The 18,663-nt window shown below is 40.0% G+C and overlaps 1 protein-coding gene across 16 annotated transcripts in view; it reads left to right on the top strand.

Annotated features, from left to right (window-relative positions):
* RGS7 (regulator of G protein signaling 7) overlaps positions 1-18,663 on the top strand; it is a 428,859-nt gene that overhangs the window by 169,138 nt on the left and 241,058 nt on the right. The gene's annotated exons all lie outside the window — the stretch shown is intronic.

The raw sequence follows: 18,663 nt of genomic DNA, 5'->3' as shown, positions 1-18,663 counted from the left end.
TTGATAAATGCAAAGTAATGCACATTGGAAAACATAAATCCCAACTCTACATACAAAATGATGAGGTCTAAATAAGCCGTTACCACTCAAGAAAGAGATCTTGGAATCATTGTGGATAGTTCTCTGAAAACATAGGCTAAATTTCAGTGACAGTCAAGAAGGCTAAGAGAATGTTGGGGATCATTAGGAAAGGGACAGAAAATAAGACATAAAATATCATATTGCCTGTATATAAATCCATGATATGCCCCCATCTTGAATACTGTGTGCAGATCTGGTTACCCCATCTCAAAAAAGATACATTAAAATTGGAAAAGGTTCTTGTCATAAATATAAAGGGAAGGGTAAACCTCTTTGAAATCCCTCCTGGCCAGGGGAAAGCTCCTCTCACCTGTAAAGGGTTAAGAAGCTAAAGGTAACCTCGCTGGCACCTGACCAAAATGACCAATGAGGAGACAAGATACTTTCAAAAGCTGGGAGGAGGGAGAGAAACAAAGGGTCTGTGTGTCTGTCTATATGCTGGTTTCTGCAGGGGATAGACCAGGAATGGAGTCTTAGAACTTTTAGTAAGTAATCTAGCTAGGTATGTGTTAGATTATGATTTCTTTAAATGGCTGAGAAAAGAATTGTGCTGAATAGAATAACTATTTCTGTCTGTGTATCTTTTTTGTAACTTAAGGTTTTGCCTAGAGGGGTTCTCTATGTTTTTGAATCTAATTACCCTGTAAGATATCTACCATCCTGATTTTACAGGGGGGATTTCTTTATTTCTATTTACTTCTGTTTTTATTAAAAGTCTTCTTGTAAGAAACTGAATGCTTTTTCATTGTTCTCAGATCCAAGGGTTTGGGTCTGTGGTCACCTATGCAAATTGGTGAGGCTTTTTATCCAACATTTCCCAGGAAAGGGGGGCGTGCAAGTGTTGGGAGGATTGTTCATTGTTCTTAAGATCCAAGGGTCTGGGTCTGTAGTCACCTAGGCAAATTGGTGAGGCTTTTTACCAAACCTTGTCCAGGAAGTGGGGTGCAAGGTTTTGGGAAGTATTTTGGGGGGAAAGACGTGTCCAAACAGCTCTTCCCCAGTAACCAGTATTAGTTTGGTGGTGGTAGCGGCCAATCCAAGGACGACGGGTGGAATATTTTGTACCTTGGGGAAGTTTTGACCTAAGCTGGTAAAGATAAGCTTAGGAGGTTTTTCATGCAGGTCCCCACATCTGTACCCTAGAGTTCAGAGTGGGGGAGGAACCTTGACAGTTCTGAAAAGGGCAACAAAAATAATTAGGGGTATAGAACAGCTTCTATAGGAGGAGAGATTAGGAAGACTCGTACTTTTCAGCTTGGAAAAGAGACATCTAAGGGGGGATATGATAGAGGACTCTAAAGTCATGACTGGTGTGGAGAAAGTGAATAAGGAAGTGTTATTTACTCCTTCTCATAACACAAGAACTGGCTGGGATGATTTAGTTGGGGATTGGTCCAGCTTTGAGCAGGGGATTGGACTAGATGACCTCCTGAGGTCCCTTCCAACCCTGATATTCTCTGAGTTTAAGAACTAGGGGTCACCCAATGAAATTAATAAGCAAGAGGTTTAAAACAAACAAAAGGAAGTATTTCTTCACGCAATGCACAGTTAACCTGTGGAACCCTTTGCCAAAGGATGTTGTGAAGGCCAAGGCTATAACAGGGTTCAAAAAAGAACTAGATAAGTTCATGAGGATAGGTCCATCCATGGCTATTAGCCAGGATGGGCAGCGAGGCAAAACCATGCTCTGAAGTGTCTCTGGCTTCTGTTTACAAGAAGCTGGGAATGGGCAACGGGATGGATCACTTAAGGATTACCTGTTCTGTTCATTCCCTCTGAAGTACCTGCCATTGGCCACTGTCAGAAGAAAGGGTACGGGGCTAGATGGACCATTGGTCTGATCCAGTATGACTGTTCTTATTTTCTAAATGGGAAACCTAAGAATGTCATCTGTCTAAAGGAACTTCTGCCTGGACATGCATTTATAACAGAGTTGCAACACCAAGTGTAGTTCTTTACTAGATGTTCACAGTGTTTTTCCCTCTGCCTTTTATTTTGTCAGTATTGTCTCTATGTAGTGTACAAATGTTCATTCAAATAGGTGATTGTCTAACCTGTTCTGAACAATCACATAAAGAAATGGCAAAAAATTGCCTGGGAATAGTTTGTCTTTAACTAGAGTTTGAAAAAAAAAGTTATGAAATCCTTGGAAGATACATCAAAGTATTCACTTAAAATTTAAAGAGGGTATGGAGTCTGGTTGCCGATAAGAAGCAGGCTTTAGTGCCAGTTTCACTGCATAGTTAGGAAGTTTGCATATTAAATAAAAAAGAGACTCTATTTTCTGGTATCAAATTGGGTTTCATGTCTGTAATAATCCTATGTTAAATCCACATGTTCAGAAGATACAGGTATTGGTTTGGTGGTCATGGTCGTGAAATATTTCTTCAAAGATCTGTAGAGGTCTGTAGAAAGTCAGCATCTCTGAGAGCTTTTGAAGATCTGTTTTAAAAATAGACGCTGTAGGGAACGTTGAAAATCCTGCTGTGCCAGTCATGCTAGCACTTTCTTTATGTAACTTAACTTCCTGAAAGATTGTAATACATAGAAAGAAGTCTGATAAATCAGAGCTATAAAACCTGCAATAAAAAAAACACCAGTAAGTGTTGCCAGAATATTATGACAGGAATTGGTCATCTCAGTTAACTTTCCAACTGAAAAATCATTCCTTCTCTGCTATCACATTCATACATTCTTTGATTCATTTATACTTAATTGATTAAAATGCTTGTTTATAAAAAACCCAGATTAAATTCAAAAGGCAATATGCATACTATTAGATGACTCCAGGTGAAGCCACATTGCAATGTGTGTACTGAAGAATCCAGGCATATTCTTAAGCACTTACACCATGCCCATCACCTTGGTATTTAAGTGCTTAAATAGAAGAGACATTCTATAGTAGAGTTTGGTACAGTATAAGGAAGCAGTGTCTATGTGTTTGTTCTGTATTCTTAGTCATTTCAGTTATTTATGTAGCTCCAGTAATATGTTGGACTAGGCATAAAATATTTCAGGTGGTTTGGGGAGAAAAACTAAAAAGCCAGTGGCTGGGATTTATAGATAGTTCCACAAGGCCTATGTTTTGGCCATTACCATGCCTATGTGACCTTGGGTTATCTGCTGCATACTTGCCAGACACATACATCCATGTGGCTTTGAAGGCGGGCAGCTGGTATTTGCTAACACTCTGCACCTTGATCTCAAACTGCATGGGATTTTTGGATGCTGTCTGTACATGTGCACAATGATGAGGAATGCTCTCAGTGCCTACAGTTTCTAGAAACAGCTAGAAACTGGCCTTTGAATGTGACCTTTAGCAGTATTGTGTAAGCAAGGTACTATTTTTGTATTAACACCTCATCCTACATGGTAATGCGTATTTCAAATATATCATGAATTTTGGACATCCCAACAGAATCTAATAATTCAAAAATGACTTTGCCAATTAATTTGTTCAACATCTAGTGTAGTCATGAAAACAATATGTAAAAAAGTTACTGCACCAATAAGTTTTTCAAGTGCAAATCTATAAATACAGTGTAGTGTGGTAGCAGCGCCCATGTAATTATAAGTTAAAGAAAAACAAATGCTTTCATGATAGAAACCCAAAAGTCAAAGCTGAAGATGCAAGGGCAAGCCAGGCTAGAAGACATTCAATTACTGATTGTTCACAGAAGTAGAAAAGCACCCACATCATGTCTCAGCTTCAAGTGCTTAATAATAAGGAATTGGCAATGGGAAGGGCAGAAAAAAACGTGCAGAACTAAATACTGCCACTGAGTGTGTCCCATTTGTTTTCAGAGAAAACGACCTTTTTTTTAATAAATACTGTACTTTCTTACAGTTTTTAAAGTAATTTGGGAAATGACTAGAATGCTAATATAGACAAGCTGGTAATGGACAAAAGCATTTTGGAAGGAGAACATAAGTAAACCCGCAAATTACTCTCCAAGAGGCAAACAAATGTAGAACAAATATTAAAGCAAGCAAGCTTTGAAATTCTGATGGGATATGTTTTTAGTAATATAAAAGCTTTCTGTCTTTCTTGTTAAAGAATATTCCATATAGCATATTCTTCTTTGACTTTTACCTAACATAGTCTGGGGGAATGAAATGGTCAACAGTGTGGAAGGAAATTGTTTAAATAGGAAATCACAGGTGGCCACTTGCTACTGAGCTTTCCAGGGCTATAATCAGCATCTTATTAGCATTACAGCTGAAATGACCTTCATTAATCCTGCAAAATGGTTCAGGCCTGGTGTTACCCATGGGCCCAATCACAGCAACACTGCAGCAAAAACTGACAAATAAATCTGCTGTAGTTTGTTACCTTGGCCCAGAAGTGTCATAATCCCAACTGAGGTTTCAAACTCATGATTAAACAGCTGAACATTTGCTAGCTTAGGGCATTTTAGCCTTGAAAATGAGGTTGACAACTGGAATCCCAAGTGCAATTTGTGCCATTCCACATGCAATACTTGTGTGTGAGAGTTGGGAGTAGGGATATTAAGTGAATGGAAGCCTACTGTTCTAGTACTTCAGCAAATGTGGCAGTGTTAAAGATACCTGTAGCCAAATCAGGGACCAAAGAACTATAAAAATTGCAAAGGATTGTGGCATGATCTTTCTTGGTATTTTGAAATCAGCAACTATAATTTTTGGCAATTTTTTTACGTCTGAAATGCAATTTCTTAATCTTCAGTGAGCTATGTCTAATAACTGAAAAAATGTACATGTACAGTACTGAGATAAGCTCTTTGACATTGGACAGTCACTTACCTTGCTAAGCCTTCGGGCTTGGCTACACTTGCGAGTTACAGCGCAATAAAGGAGCCCCGGGCGCACTAGCTCGCTACCCGTCCACACTGGCAAGGCATGTAGAGTGCTCTGACTCTGCGGCTACAGCGCTGCTGGTACTCCACCTTGGTAAGTGGAATAACATTTGCTGCGCCCCCGCTGGAGCGCCGCAACACCAGTGTGAACGAGGTGTTGCATTACTGCGCTCTGATCAGCCTCCAGAAACATCCCATAATCCCCGTAAGTCAAGTGGCCACTCCTGTCATTGTTTTTGAATCACTGCAGGAATGAGGATATGCCCTTTGAAAGCTCCGTTTCTGACAACCGGCTGCTTATCTGCTCTGAGACAAAGCAACCATTGGTGTGGAATGCTGTGTGTGTGAGAGAGAGGCAGGAGGGAGGGGGGGGGTCTGCTGCTCTCTGAACTTACAAGACAGCAAGCTGACATGCTCTCAGCCCCCCAAAAAGCCACTCTCTCTCCCCCAACATACACACAACACACTCCCTGTCTTACCCCACCCCACCCCACCCCCATTTGAAAAGCACGTTGCAGTCACTTGCATGCTGGGATAACTGCCCATAATGCACCACTCCCAATGCCTCTGCAGATGTGGCCATGCCAGTGTACTTGAAGCTGTCAGTATGGACAGACTGTAGCACTTTCCCTACTGCGCTCTCCGAAGGCTGGTTTAACTCAAAGCGCTCTACATCTGCAAGTGTGGCCATACCCTTACTTCTCCCTCTGGAGAGGAAGGCGGAAACAGTGAGTAGGGTGCTAGAGACTTAGGAGATGTGTTCAATTTGCTCCATCACAGATTTCCTGTGTGATCTTGGTTAAGTCCCTGGAAATTAAAATTGATGTGCGTCTGTATTTTAGCCTCCTTATACCTCCTTTTCCCCATCTGCAAAGTGGGGATAATAATGCTGCCTTACTTCATGAGGGTGTTGTGAGGATAAATAAACTAAAAATCGTGAGGTGGGAGGGGGCCTTATAAGTTCCTAAATATCTAGATTGTAAGATATAACTAAATAATATTGGTAAAGTAACTATATATAAGTACAAAAGATTAAACCAATCAGTGACAGATATTGGAATACAAATCAAATGTCCCTGTGTTAATCTACTGGAGTAACTAGACCATGCTACTTCTTTGGTTGCTGTCGCTGCTTCTTCTTCCCTGCTTACTGCCCTTCAGGTTTAAAATTCAGTAAATTTGAACTTTGAAGCAAAGCACTTTTTTTTTTTAAAAAAAAAGAAGCAATCCTACCCAAAGGCATGGAGAAATCCAAAGTAATGTGAGATGCAAAATTTCATGAAGAGAATTAGCAAAAAGTGCTCACACAAAAATAAGCGCATAGTCAGACCTGAAAAACAATGTACTGAACCACTGCTGAAACCCACTGTATATGGTGGGAAAATACATGAATTCAATCAGTTTGTGGGACAGTATGTTACAAGACTGTAAGTGCCAGGTCTTTATCTCTTGGTTAACTTTCCATTTTCATGTGAAAGTGCTGTTTGTAGCTCCTCAGTGTGCTTCTGTTTTGAGAGAATGCAGGCAAAACTATTTTCTCTAATTTACTGACTTTGGTTTCTCTTTGGTTATTCATTCTAAAATTCTAGCTGTAACATTAAAGTTTCCTTTGCAAAAGAATATGTATTTTAGTCAACACATTTTAGCAGTACTCATTCTCTGCTGAAAAATCTATTAGGCCCTGATGTCCTTTGTCTGGAAAAGAACAAATACCAAATGTTTTGTGAACAAATTATGTTGCCAGTTATTCTGGCAGAATAATCCAAATACATTTTACCTTTTGTGAGATAAAGTATAATCAAAGTAATTCTATCTACAGAATCCATTGGCTGGTTGAAAGGTTTTACTTTGTGCCCAATGAGAGCCCTTGCCCTCATCTCCATGGCTCCCCATTACCTCACAGGAGTGGAGCCCATGTTGATGTAAAGGCTATGTCTGCTTGGATTTTATCCAGAGGATAATGAGTTTCTAGACGAGTATTGATATTCCCTATATTCTGCTTTTCGTTCCTTTCTCTGCTGTATTGAACCATCCCCTCTCTTGCTGGTTGCTCTTTGAATGGTATTGTACATAGTGCCGTAAAAGAAGGCAAGTGGCTATTACCATTGTGACTTCCTGAATCATTCAGCAAGGTCATATGGAAAAGATGGACTTTCCCTCTAGGCTTCCACATGCCATATGGAAATATCCAGTAGAGAAGGTGAAGAGTTCTGAAAGTGTAGCAATGACACTGTGCTTTCACTAATAGAAATATCTAAAGAGTTTGGGACAGACTGATACGTTTGCTGACTGAGGGTGTGCAATTCTTTGAGGGCCACTGCACACAGAAGTCAACAAAAAGTCTCAAATTGACTAGAGCTGGTCAAAAAATGGATTTACAACCAATATGAAAATTTTCACAGGAAAAGTATTTTGATTAAAATTATCTGTTCCTTCGGTGACTAATTGAAAAATTTGTTTTTGGTATAAAAAGTAAGTAATTTTTTTTATAGATAATGGTTTTTGAAAACAACACTTTTTCAGTTTTCAGTTTTGTTTTTTATTGAATAAATGAAGAACAAAAGACAAAACAAACAATCCTTTGTGGGAAACTTCAAAGTTTCCTGAAGGTTCCCATGAAAAATAATTAGTTTGTGTGTGTGTGTGTGCGTGTGTGTTGTTTTTAATCATCTTTACTATTAGGGTGACCAGATGTCCTGATTTTATAGGGACAAATTCCGATATTTGGGGCTTTTTCTTATATAGGCTTCTATTACCCCCCACCTCCTGTCCCAGTTTTTCACACTTGCTATCTGGTCTCACCCTATTTACTATTCACTTTAGTAGCCTTTGAATCCAGCCATACATCACTTTCTCATTTCCCCACTTCCAGACCTAAAGAAGAGCTTGTATAGCTTGAAAGGCTGTCACTCTCACTGACAGAAGTTGGTCTAAAAAAATGTCTTACCTCAATCACTGTGTTTATTCTGGAATTAAAAAAAACATACAAATGAGAAAATATATCTAATGCCCTACATTAAACGCATGGGTAGCGCTGTTTATTTACTCACATTGATTAAATATGAGCAAAATATATCTTTTGCCATCATACAGTCTTTCATTCAGCTTGATTTAATATGTTATCTCAAACTATGTAAAATCAGTTGTTTTCAGTGAACAGGCACATGTTGAACAGTGTTTACAGACAGAATAGCTGACGCCATGTCCTCCAAGTAGGTAAAAACTTAACCACAACTGTTAAAATGGGAGAGAGATCCGATTTGCAAAATTCAGATCTGGATTGCAAATTTTCCAGCTAAACAGATTTCTGTGGCTGTCCAGTGGTGGTTCATTTCATCCATCTCCTGAGGGGGAAAATGCTGGTTGTGAAATTCATAATCCAGTGTAGGTTCCATGCCTGTCTAATCTCATTCGGGGATGTTGGGGATTTGATTCAAGCCCATTTCCAGATTAAGGAGCAGAGGCATGTTTAGCTTGGTAAATTTAATAGAGGGCAATGTTTGTGAACATGCTGATGAACTGATAGAACAACGCCAATTTTTGACACCTTAGAGGATAGATTTTGGTAGCTAAGTAAATCCATTTATTAATGCCTGAATATCAGGAAAATCATAGCAGAATTTTCTAATGCCTTCATGACCCAGTGCTACCTTTCAGCATTCAGCATCTGACCTTCCAATGATTTGCTGCACACCATTTATCCATGTCCTTGCTGGTCGTCCTATTCTATTATGACCTTCTCTACCATTCCTTCCATAAATCATTTTCTCAAGGTTATTTCCATCTCTGTGCCTAAAAAGCACATTTGCCTGGATGTATATGATTCCAGGTAATTGAATTCCTCTACTGCCTCTACAGCTTATCTGTTAATCAAGTTGTCTGTTGATGTACATTCATTTTTTCCCATTACATTCAGGAATGGTACATATTTCATTGCTAACTTTTTTTTACATTTGTTGCATTGCCTCAGTGATTGTAGCAAAGAGCATTGGTCATTAGCATATCTGAGGTCAGTTAAGAGATGTCCACAATAGAGATCCCAATTCCTTCCACTTTGTCAAAACTTTCTAAGGCTTGTTCAAGAGGCTTGGAGACAAAAGACACCCTTGTCTCTCACCCTGCCCAGTGGAAAATCACTCACTGTTACCTACTTTTGTTCTCACCATGGTCTGGTGATGGTGGCGGTATAGACCTGTGATGATTTCAATGAGGTGTTTTGGAATCCCCATATTTTCCAAAGATGGTCATGTTGGAAGGTATCAAATGCTTTTGAGTAGTCAATGAAACACATGTTCAATGGGTGATTGTACTCTCTGCATTTTTTCACTGATGTGATGGATATTCGCGATTTAATCACATGTGCCTCAACCCTCTCTGAAATTAGCTTTTGGCAGTGGTTCTGCTTCTATCTATCCTTCAATCCTTGAAATCTTGAATTATGTAGAGTAGAGCTTGGCTCATATGTGGTATCAGGGAGATGGTACAATAGTTACTATTACTGTTTCCTGTCTTTGGTAAGGCAGAAAAATCCTCTTCATCGAGTCCTTCAGGTAGGTTTCTAGTCATCCATGCATCATTACAAATTTTCCACATACGGTTAGTATGTGGTTCACCAGTTGTTTTTAACAATTTTGCTGACACGTTATCTAGGTGCTCTCCAGGCTTCATTTTCATAATAGTACACACCACTTCCTCTTAGAGGTTTGATGGCTTGGTTCTGTACTCCCTTTTCTGTCATCCTGTATCATGATACAAATTGGCACAGTAATCTCTCCACCTGCATTTGATATAATCACCCTCAGTAAGGACTCAGTCATCATGACATTTTATTGAATTTGATCATGGGGAAAACCTTTTGGTAAGAAGTCTGATCACTCTGAATGTAACTTTTTGTATTATTACTCTCTTTATAAATCTCAAGTTCCATACATTTTTCACTTTAAATATTTACTCTTGGCTTACCTAGTCTGCTTTTGAATCTGTCTGCTCAGTTCCTTATATTCTCTCCTGTATTCATTCATCTCCTTCACTCTGCATACATTTTCTATCCACTCAAACTCCTTCTCAGTTAAGCATGGTGTAGTCTGACACTGACTTTTCAGACTGTGTTCTTTACTAGTTTCAAGTATAACAGTTCTCATTTTGTTCTAAAGTTTGTTGGGGTTGTTCTCCTCTTTCACCTGTGCCAATGCCTCATGCCCAATTTGGATATAAGTTTTATAATTTTTGTTGATTCTGGATAAGTCCAAATGCAGGGATCTTTTGAAAATCATACCTTTTTAAGTTTTAATTTTATGTTTGAGGTTAGTAGCTGATGATCTGATCCACAGTCTGCACTCAGGAAAGTCTTTGTCCATTGGGTACTCAATCCCTGGCTTTGGTGTTTCATAAGATAGTTGATTTGATTCATTGTCATACTATCAGGTGACCACAACCTGTATAAACATCTAGGACATTGTCTGAAGGTGGTGTTTGTAATGACCAGGTGATTAGAGTAGCAGAACTTGACTAACCCCCTTCCTCTCTCATTTTGTGAACCCAGACCATTGTTTCCCATTACTACTTTATGAGACCTTACAGTTCCAATTTTTGCATTCAAGTCCCCAGTTACAAGGGTGATATCTTAACTTGGTGTTTTAGTGTCTCTTCAAGTCATTCATAGAACTCATCAATCACATCATCAGCTGCTATTGTATATTGACTGGCTTCACTCAAAGGTGAATGTAATGATTATATCCAAGCACACACTTTGTTTCCTTGGATAAGTTAAATGCAACCTCATTTTCTCTTTTTCTCAGATCCTGAATAGTATACTGCTGATGCCTACCCTTCCAACACAGATCTGAGATTCCACATGTCTCCATCTTACATTTTTCTAATTATTTGGTCACAATGGCGAGCTTTCTTGTGTACATAGTGCTCACATTCCATGTTCCTACTCTGGTGATTTGTTTACAAAGGTTCAGGTCCTTCTTTTCCTTAGTGCAAACATTAGGCACTGTACTTCCCAAAGGATTTGGTACATCACCATCTGTAACCACAGCCTGAAACCACATCCTCAGTACAATTTGTCATGCCTGCTGGCCTGGGGGGGTCTCACCATCCAGTGCCACATGTGGATTGGATAAATTGGAGTAATTTCAAATAAGATCTTAATTAGAATGTAAATTCTTTGGGGGCAGAGGATGACTTTTTATTTCATGTCTATGTGGTGCCTGGCTTAATGGGGCTTTGGACTGCTGGTGTTACTGCAATACTAATAATAATCTAAACTTTTTATATCCAAGTCATCTTAATGTCTGAGTTAAATGTAGCAGAGGGTGGTGTAATGTAGGTTGATATAGTAAATGAGATACTGAAACTAGTTTGTCTCCTAGTTTGATCCTTGTGCTGACGTTAGGCATTCTTCCTGCCTGCTATACATCTATTTGTTCAGGGGTTGGAGGGTTTTCTATGAGGCTGTACAGTAGGGCAGCATACTGTTGTGAATAACTGCATAAAAATCCTACTTACTGAGATGCTACTGTAAATAAGGTATTTACTACTATGTTCAGATTACTAGAGTTGGATAAAATCTTAGCCTGATGGACAGAAAAGAAACAAAGCAAAAACAAAACTACACGATGGGGCAAACAATCATCATGATGCTCAGTTGCCACAATCTCTTTGTATAACCCATTACAGTACTTTGGCAGTAGCTGTGGAATAAAGTTTGACAAAGTTTGTTTGACAAAGTTTCAGAATGTGCCTCACTAAAACTGGATGCCTGTGTTTGCATGATAGCTGAGGACAGCAGTCTGGGACATTGCAATTAGAAATTCCAGTATTTCTTCAGATTCCTAATATATCTGTGAGATGTGATAGCGATTCTCAGTTGTATCAGACAAAATAGCTCAGTTGTCTTGTTGAGCTGAAACAAACATTAATCTTGGGACAGTCAAAGGAGCTTTCCTGGATTTTACGGTATTTTCTTGCCCACAATTTGTAATCTGGAAACTTATCACTGGATCAGAGAGCTATTAGAGTCCAAGGTCCCTGTGCTAGGTGTGGGATCATACTAAAAATTCCTTTGGGGTGTTCAGTAACCATTCTGGGCCCAAGGTGCTTGATAGAGATCCTCTTTATTCAGTGGCACAGATCCCAACTTCCTCTGCATAACAGAACATGAGTTCTGCAGTATCCCTACCCCAGACTTCCTGTCTTGGAAGTTAAAATACTTAAAAGAACTGTTCCCAATACCACATCCCTTATTTTAACTTTTTATTCCTGATTGTGATATCTAACATTAATTAATTAAAGGAGGTCAGAATACTTTTCATAGATTGGGCAATAAGTTCATTACTAAATTTTAATTAATATATGCATTTCTAGCATACACTTCATCATAGTGTCTAGACACCAATACTGTATATAAATAGAGGTATATGAATCCCCTCAGGAAAAGGAACACAGTTTTTACCTTCTCCCCTCTAAAATCATTTTCCTAACAAGAATAAAATCTAGATGGTTTACTTGTATATTTTTCACCTCAAATGTTTTGTAGCTCTTGCGGTTATGAATGCTACGTGTGGTTCTTTTTGACTTCTTGCTAAGGCTGTCATGGGTAACAGGACTCCAAGTGTAACAATGCCACTTCTGGCATCTCACCCAAACAAACATAGATAAGCAGCATTTATCTAGTCACACAAGTTGCAACACAAGTGACAGGCTAGGAAATGTCTTTATGGAACAGTACAAAAGATGGCTAGTGGTGTGCATGGTGAGCTAAAGGCTGATTTTGTTTAAACAGAGAACTAATCTAACTAAGGTGCCACAAGTACTCCTTTTCTTAATCTAACTGTGCCATTATACAGTAGGCAATATGGTATTGGGAGGGACCCCAGCTTATTAGCTTTCATTTGTTAAAAGATATGCACAGTGACATGAACCAAAGAATTTGTAAAACAATGAGGTTTAAGCATTGAAAAAACAACCCCTTTAAAACCGGTTTCAGAGTAACAGCCGTGTTAGTCTGTATTCGCAAAAAGAAAAGGAGTACTTGTGGCACCTTAAGGTGCCACAAGTACTCCTTTTCCTTTTAAAACTGCAGATTAAAAACATACACAAAAATTGGAAGAATTAACTATAAAGGCTACGTTTTTCAACTGGCTTACTTTCAAAGTTTTACATTAATAGTAGCACTTAATGATCAAAAAAGTCCACTAATCAAAATGGACATTAAATCAAATTTACCATAGAAAGGTGTGACACAAATAATGCAGATTTTTTTCCACTAGAGTGGAATATGATTATTTTTAACTATTTATTTAGGTAGCTTTAACCAGTTTATAAATCCTTGCCATGGAAATTTCAGAAACAGAACAATCATTACAACAATTCTTGTTTGTTTAAAGAGACATTATACAAGAATATAGTCATCAGATCTTTTTAACAGTATGTTACCATATTACAGAGTAAGCATCGTTCCAACACCTATGTTGTTACAGTGATTAATTAAATTGAGTGAAATCTCTGTAAATACATTTAACAGACCAAGCAAGTCTATCAAATATTAATAAAAAAAATTGCACAAGTATACTGGGTGCTTTTGCAGGTGAATATACTTTCAGTATTGAATAAATGTAAGCAAATATCTATGTTTTCTGCCTAATTTGCTGGATATGTAATTGGTATGTTATCTATTCCATAACCACAACTGTTTTTGAACCATTTTTTTGAACCGTTCTTGTATGGTTGGGGTATTTTTCTTTTTCCAATGAGAGGCTACCAATAGTTCAGGGGGCTACTAGCAGAGGAGAGATTAATTCTTTATTTCCTCTTGTGTGAACATTTCCACTAGGAAGCTCTAGGATGATTACCAAAGGATCATTTGGTAATAAATTTCCAATAGCTTATGGTATTTGGTTATGGATTGCATCCTAATATTCTATAATGACTGGAGATGTCTACCATATATACATAAAATCTCCTCTTTTACCTCAATTTCTCCAACATTTATCCCCACTGAATCTTTCTCTTTATATTTTTAACTGACTAGTGCGACATACCACTGAAACAGTATCTGAAAGAAATATTCTTTCATTGTGCTACAGTCTGAGGTAGCTGGTCCTCTTTTCCAGAGCACAGTCCATTCCCCTGGGGTAATTTGTCTATCCACATTGTTTTCCCCGCGTGTCATATGTGGACAATTTTTTGTTAGGAAAGGTGTCTGCAAAGATTGATATAAATTAGTTTTATTTTTTTTTTGTTTCCCAATTTATCAGACACCATCACATCTTTTAAAGTTAGCTTTCTGTTTAAAACAGGTTTTTCTAGAAAGTTGAGAAACATAATGCCTGACTTGAAAGTACTGGTACCAGGGGAGAGTGCGCCAGTTAAATTTAGTTTCAATCTGTAATTAGGTTAGAAATGTTTCTTTACTGAGTTGCTGGCCAACCATGTGTATTCCATGGCTCTCCCAATCTTGGAAGCAATCTGGTTCACAATTTGGGTTAAGATCTGGATTGTTTGTAGTAGGTGTCATTGGTGAGTGAAAAGAGTTTATTTTATCTCTAGTTCTATCCAAACCCACAGAGTAGCCTTTGCTTTAAATTTCTGGCAGATGTGATTTTTTTTTAAATTAATTCATAATAGCCTAGTGATTACACTGCTGTAATTTTCTTGTTCAATAAAGACCCGGTATTTGCATAGGCTAAAGAGCTCCCAATCCACTATGGCTTTGAGCTGACTGGCTTGATAGCATCATAAAATAATTGGAACAGCTAGTCTCCCTGTGCAAAGTATCTTCACTCAATTTTAGTCTTGTTTTATTCCATATAAATTCTAACGACATCTTCTATATACCTTCTAGGGTTTTATCTGGGTTAATTACAGAAAGATTTTGCAACAAGAAAGATATCCCTGGTAGAATATTCATTTTGACTGTGTCTATTCTTCCCAACCAAGGAATTGCATACTTCTCCCACCACTCCAGATTTTTTTTCATTTGCTGAAGGAACGGTTTGATGTTTAAATCATAGAACTCTTTTAGGTTGAGATCTGAATTTCCAGATATGTTATAGAATTTGTTGGCCATTTGTACTCAAACGTTTTCTGGAGTGTCTTTTCAGAGTCTGGCAAATGTATAGCTAGCATTTCGGATTTGGCATCATTTGAATCCAAATGCTTTCATAAAGTCTTGGATTTCTTTAGAAACTAATTTAGGGAAAGATTTGGTTTAGATAAAAATATTACATCATCTGCATATAATGCTATTTTCTGATTTTGTTTCTGCAAGTTTTATTCCTTTGCTGGATCCGTTGTTCCTTACCCTCTGTGTGAAAGGCCTCATGGCCAGTGCAAAAAGTAAAGGAGACAATGGACATCCCTGCCTAGTAGTCCCTCAGACTGTATGATTCAAAAAGGGGAGATTTAACCCCATTCACTCACCCAGCTGCTTTTAGATGTAGAGAACAAGTTACTCATTTAAGGAACTGGGGACCAAAGTCCACATGGGACAGGATTTGAAACAGAAAATTCCATGTTGTTCTATCATAGGTTTTCTCTGCATATAGTGATAAGAGAAATTGATCTTTTTTTCTGAACTGGCATTATGGATGATTTTAAGTACTCTCCAAATAAAGTCTGACGTTTGTCTATCCTTAATTAATCCAGTTTGGTCTCGGTTTATATAAGTTGAAAGCATAGACTAGTCATCTAGCTAGTATTTTTTGCTAAAATCTTTGTCATGATTCAGTGGAGATACGGGCCTATAGGAACTGCATAAAGTAAAAAGAAAAGGAGTACTTGTGGCACCTTAGAGACTAACAAATTTATTTGAGCATAAGCTTTCGTGAGCTACAGCTCACTTCATCGGATGCATTCTGTATTTTCCACTGTATTTTCCACTGAATGCATCCGATGAAGTGAGCTGTAGCTCACGAAAGCTTATGCTCAAATAAATTTGTTAGTCTCTAAGGTGCCACAAGTACTCCTTTTCTTTTTGCAAATACAGACTAAGCCTTGGTCTACACTAGGACTTTAGGTTGAATTTAGCAGCATTAAATCGATGTAAACCTGCACCCGTCCACACGATGAAGCCCTTTATTTCGACTTAAAGGGCTCTTAAAATCGATTTTCTTACTCCACCCCTGACAAGTGGATTAGCGCTTAAATCGGCCTTGCCAGCTCGAATTTGGGGTACTGTGGACACAATTCGACGGTATTGGCCTCCGGGAGCTATCCCAGAGTGCTCCATTATGACCGCTCTGGACAGCACTCTCAACTCAGATGCACTGGCCAGGTAGACAGGAAAAGAACCACGAACTTTTGAATCTCATTTCCTGTTTGGCCAGCGTGGCAAGCTGCAGGTGACCATGCAGAGCTCATCAGCAGAGGTGACCATGATGGAGTCCCAGAATCGCAAAAGAGCTCCAGCATGGACCAAACGGGAGGTATGGGATCTGATCGCTGTTTGGGGAGAGGAATCTGTGCTATCAGAACTCCATTCCAGTTTTCGAAATGCCAAAACCTTTGTCAAAATCTCCCAGGGCATGAAGGACAGAGGCCATAACAGGGATCCGAAGCAGTGCCGCGTGAAACTGAAGGAGCTGAGGCAAGCGTACCAGAAAACCAGAGAGGCGAACAGCCGCTCCTGGTCAGAGCCCCAAACATGCTGCTTCTATGATGAGCTGCATGCCATTTTAGGGGGTTCAGCCACCACTACCCCAGCCATGTTGTTTGACTCCTTCAATGGAGATGGAGGCAATACGGAAGCAGGTTTTGGGGACGAAGAAGATGATGATGATGAGGTTGTAGATAGCTCACAGCAAGCAAGCAGAGAAACCGGTTTTCCCGACAGCCAGGAACTGTTTCTCACCCTGGACCTGGAGCCAGTACCCCCCCGAACCCACCCAAGGCTGCCTCCTGGACCCAGCAGGCGGAGAACGGACCTCCGGTGAGTGTACCTTTTAAAATACTATACATGGTTTAAAAGCAAGCATGTGAAAGGATTACTTTGCCCTGGCATTCGCGGTTCTCCTGGATGTACTCCCAAAGCCTTTGCAAAAGGTTTCTGGGGAGGGCAGCCTTATTGCGTCCTCCATGGTAGGACACTTTACCACTCCAGGCCAGTAACACGTATTCGGGAATCATTGTACAACAAAGCATTGCAGTGTATGTTTGCTGGCGTTCAAACAATATCCGTTCTTTATCTCTCTGTGTTATCCTCAGGAGAGTGAGATATAATTCATGGTCACCTGGTTGAAATAGAGTGCTTTTCTTCAGGGGACACTCAGAGGAGCCCATTCCTGCTGGGCTGTTTGCCTGTGGCTAAACAGAAATGTTCCCCGCTGTTAGCCACAGGGAGGGGGGAAGGTTGAGGGGGTAGCCACGCGGTGGGGGGAGGCAAAATGCGACCTTGTAACGAAAGCACATGTGCTATGTATGTAATGTTAACAGCAAGGTTTACCCTGAAAGAGTGTAGCCACTGTTTTATAAAATGTGTCCTTTTAAATACCGCTGTCCCTTTTTTTTTCTCCACCAGCTGCATGTGTTTCAATGATCACAGGATCTTCTCCTTCCCAGAGGCTAGTGAAGCTTAGAAAGAAAAAAAAACGCACTCGCGATGAAATGTTCTCCGAGCTCATGCTGTCCTCCCACACTGACAGAGCACAGACGAATGCGTGGAGGCAAATAATGTCAGAGTGCAGGAAAGCACAAAATGACCGGGAGGAGAGGTGGCGGGCTGAAGAGAGTAAGTGGCGGGCTGAAGACAGGGCTGAAGCTCAACTGTGGCGGCAGCGTGATGAGAGGAGGCAGGATTCAATGCTGAGGCTGCTGGAGGACCAAACCAGTATGCTCCAGTGTATGGTTGAGCTGCAGCAAAGGCAACTGGAGCACAGACTGCCACTACAGCCCCTGTGTAACCAACCACCCTCCTCCCCAAGTTCCATAGCCTCCACACAAAGACTCCCAAGAATGCGGTGGGGGGGCCTCCGGCCAACCAGCCACTCCACCACAGAGGATTGCCCAAAAAAAAGAAGGCTGGCATTCAATAAATTTTAAAGTTGTAAACTTTTAAAGTGCTGTGTGGCATTTTCCTTCCCTCCTCCACCACCCCTCCTGGGCTACCTTGGTAGTCATCCCCCTATTTGTGTGATGGATAAATAAAGAATGCATGAATGTGAAGCAACAATGACTTTATTGCCTCTGCAAGCGGTGATTGAAGGGAGGAGGAGAGGGTGGTTAGCTTACAGGGAAGTAGAGTGAACCAAGGGGCGGGGGGTTTCATCAAGGAGAAACAAACAGAACTTTCACACCGTAGCCTGGCCAGTCATGAAACTGGTTTTCAAAGCTTCTCTGATGCATACCACGCCCTCCTGTGCTCTTCTAACCGCCCTGGTGTCTGGCTGCGCATAACCAGCAGCCAGGCGATTTGCCTCAATCTCCCACCCTGCCATAAACATCTCCCCCTCACTCTCACAGATATTGTGGAGCACACAGCAAGCAGTAATAACCGTGGGAATATTGGTTTCACTGAGGTCTAAGCGAGTCAGTAAACTGCGCCAGCGCGCCTTTAAACGTCCAAATGCACATTCTACCACCATTCTGCACTTGCTCAGCCTGTAGTTGAACAGCTCCTGACTACTGTCCAGGCTGCCTGTGTACGGCTTCATGAGCCATGGCATTAAGGGGTAGGCTGGGTCCCCAAGGATACATATAGGCATTTCAACATCCCCAACAGTTATTTTCTGGTCTGGGAATAAAA

The sequence above is a fragment of the Lepidochelys kempii genome, chromosome 3, assembly GCF_965140265.1.
Source record: "Lepidochelys kempii isolate rLepKem1 chromosome 3, rLepKem1.hap2, whole genome shotgun sequence".
In the NCBI taxonomy this organism is placed as follows: domain Eukaryota; kingdom Metazoa; phylum Chordata; order Testudines; family Cheloniidae; genus Lepidochelys; species Lepidochelys kempii.
Note: the sequence above shows the minus strand (reverse complement) of the source record. Positions and strands in the feature narration are given on the sequence as shown.